Raw genomic sequence first — 3,725 nt, forward strand, 5'->3', positions numbered from 1 at the left:
TCAGGGTCAACAACTTACACATCTAACTTGCAGAGCCTTACAAACCCTTCTCCCTGCGTTTAGATGGAGCCTTGGCAGAAGCTTCCTTAGAGTTTCAAGAACTTTCTCTCAGCGTGAGTAATTCTGACTGGAGTGTCCCCAAAGTCTGCTTTAGAGCACAGAGAATCAGTTTTGCTAGCAAGTCCCCTTTCCAGTCTGTCTCCCCCAAGTGTATACCACCACCACCCCTTCTTAAACCGCTGGCCCTCTGCTGCACCGAAGGAAGCCTCTTGGCTGTGTCTCACATCCTGGAGAGGCTAAAGTCGTCCCAGAACAGGCAACCTACTGTGGAGATTGGCTCTCTAGTGATAGAAAGTTGCAGAATCAGTGGGATCAAACCTCACGCTGGTTTCATCTTTGAAGTAAATCATACACATCTTTCAAAATCAAGATAATTTTCTTCTAGAAATATCTTACTTTTATGTGGCTTTTTGCAGCAGTGTTTATTTTAAACTCAAGATCACACCAAAGAAAGGAATCCAACTTTTTTATCATTATCAGAAAAAGCACGCAGAGAGGGTGTGTTTGAAAGGAATCAGATGTTGGAGTAGTCACTGAGGTTTGCATTGGGTCACATCTCGACCTCCTCGATATGCCTCCATCTTCCTTCTGTGTCTCTCTTTCTTTTCTGTGATAAAATACTCTGACAAAAGCTACGTAGCAGAGTGGAGGGGTGGGATGGACTTATTCCTGCTCACAGTTCTAGGTAACAGTCCCTTATTACAGGGAAATCACAGATGCAGGAGCAGGCATGCCTGGCCACCTTGCAACCACAGTCAACGTTAGAGCAGCAGGATTCCTGGGCTACAGACAACTTTTTCAGCCTTATGCGTTAGCACAGAAAAGAAGGTCTGTAGAGGCTTTCTGTCTTCCGTGGGCAAATAGTTTCAGGAAGGAGACACTGCAGGAGAGAGACATGGGTTCTGGCTGCAACATTTCTCTAGTCCCAAGCCCCACGCCTGACTCATATAAGGATTCACAGACAGTGATTTTCCCTGGCAAACTCCTCAATTATCCTCAGGAGAGAGGTTGCCCCTCCCTGTATGCGCTAAAAAATACAGTCCCGTCTGGTGAGGGTCAGACTCCTGCCTCTTTCTGTCTTCCATCTCTGTATGATACCTCAGAAACTTAACAGTCAAGAAGCAGAGAGATAGACATGTGTGCATATAGCTTTCTTCTCTACCTTCATAGGCCAGGACTCCCTGACCAGGTAATGGTGCCACTCCAAATGAAGGTCTTCAATTAACTTAACCAAGATAATCCCCTATAGACATGCTCAGAGGCCCATCTCCCAGATTATTCTGTATTCTGCCAGACTGACAAGGAACACTAACCATCACAGGGAATGATGTTCAGTGTATCATGGTTAGAGGAGGGAGTGGCAGAGTGAACAGACACATCCTGGGACATAGTCCAGAAATCTCAACAAACATCACACAGGCCAGGCAAGACAACCTAAGTGACTAGCAAGTTAGATTCCAAGACCTTATGAACTTAACCCATGTCAAGTTTCAGGATGGAGAAGTCATATTGGTCACACAAACTCGAAGACAGAAGAAGATGTGTAAGTGGGGATGGGTGGGGGTGGGGATTCAGTGAGATCCCACAGCTAAGCAGGACCCACAGGAGTCTGGACACGGTGAACCAGCATATTAAGCTGTGTGCTGGTGACGACTAAATCCTGCTTCATCTGTTTTAACTGTGGAAGAAGGTGAGCTTAAGTTTCTCTGTGTGTGACGTTTTTCCTAAACAGACTGAATCTTAAATTTAGATGTGAGTGTTGGGTAACGTGGGAAGTATCTGTGTTGTCTGAGAGTTTCAGAGGGCTTTCTCCAAGGGAGGGTCATCATGGTGGGAGGACCCTGGGGCTGCAGGGGGCCCTTTCCGATGGAGGCTGATGACACAACCCATCAGAAAAGGAAAAGACGGTGATCTGAATATGAATAGCGAATAGTACTGACAGATGGGTTAACACTTGATAATAACAGCTTACCAGCTATATGAGACTGTGACTGAACATTGCTTTTCAGACCAACCTAGGACCACCTCAAGAGAGACAAGTAGGGACCCGTTCTATTATGGAACCCTGAGGAGGAAAAGTTAAACAATAGAGTTAGGGCTGTCCTGCTACTTAAAAATAATGATTACTATTGTTACTGTAAGAGTCCTCGTTTGTGGAGAGTATTCAATGGGGTGGGTGCTTTTCCACACACTATGTGCTTTCTTTTTAGAATAACCTATAATACAGGTTAAGTTTTTCATTTATGTTGCTTAATTAGCTAATTCTTTGAGTATACATGTGTACACACACACACATGCTCACATTCACGAATACACATACATACCATACACATTCACACACATACCATACACGTGTGCACGCATGCATGTGCACACACGTGCACCACGTTATAAAATTAGCAGGAACAAAGAATTCATGAGGAACAGTGTGTGTACAGATTGCCAACGCCAGCCCAGTCCCACAGGGAGCACGGTGCTGACTTAAAGGACAGCAGGCCCTGCTGGTGCTCTGCCCTGTACTTGATGGTGCTCCCTCCCTTCGTCTCCACACAGCAGAGCCACATCCTTTGGAGATAAGTGTGCACCGGTGCACACACAGCTGCTCTGCTGTTTTAATGATAGCATAGAATCCCCTTCGATAAATGAGCTATAATTTATTCAGCCAGACCTCTTTAAGGAACGTTTGGGTGGCTGCCAATCCTTTGCTTTTAAACCCCATTTGTGCAAGGGATACCATGATTTCACAAATGGCCAACTGCCCAGACTCAGCTTCTCAAAGCTGATCCCTGCAGATCCCTAGACCACCTCATGGGGTTTTCTTTCCCAGCTCCAGTCCTAAGCAAGGCCATATTTTCTCTCCACAGATGTCAACTAAAACAATGCATCACCATCTGCAGGAGGAACAAAACTGGGATCCAGTTGTCTCCATAGGACACACATTAAACATACTGCAATATGTAAAACAGTGTCCTCTTTTTACCGATTTCTAACAGGATAATTTTCATGTGATGGAGTTGTTTTTTTATTTTACAATATAGTAGATATCTTTTAAACTTCTCATTTTAGCAAGCTGGGGAAATAGCTTACTCAGTAAAGTACTTGCCTTGCAGGTATGAAGACCTGAGTTCAATCTCTAATACCCCTGTTAATAAAATAAAACAACTGGGCAAGACTGACGCTGCTTTTAATCCCAGTACTTGAGAGGCAGAGGAAGGCAGATCTCTGCAAGTTTGAGGCCAGCCTGGTCTACAGAGAGCATTCCAGGACATCAATGGCTACAAAAGAAATCCTGTCTCAAAAGAGAGAGAGAGAGACAGAGACAGACAGAGACAGAGAGACACACAGAGAGAGGCAGGAGAGAGAGACAGATTGAGAGACAGAGAGAGACAGAGAGAGAGAGAGACACACACAGAGAGAACAAATTTCCAGAGACCCAAGCACGGTGGTGCACACTTGCAATCCTTGGGCTGCTGAGATGGAGCCAGGGAATCCCTGAGGCTAAATGGCCAGCCAGCCTAACATACTAGACATACTCTAGGTCAGCTCTAGGTCTCCACAAGAAAAAGTGGGTAGTGCCAGAGGAATAACACTTAAGGCTGATCTCTGACCATCACACACACACACACACACACACACACACACACACACACACACACACACACACA

This window comes from Grammomys surdaster, unplaced genomic scaffold (assembly GCF_004785775.1).
Source record: "Grammomys surdaster isolate TR1022 unplaced genomic scaffold, NIH_TR_1.0 810, whole genome shotgun sequence".
Classification (NCBI taxonomy): Eukaryota; Metazoa; Chordata; class Mammalia; order Rodentia; family Muridae; genus Grammomys; species Grammomys surdaster.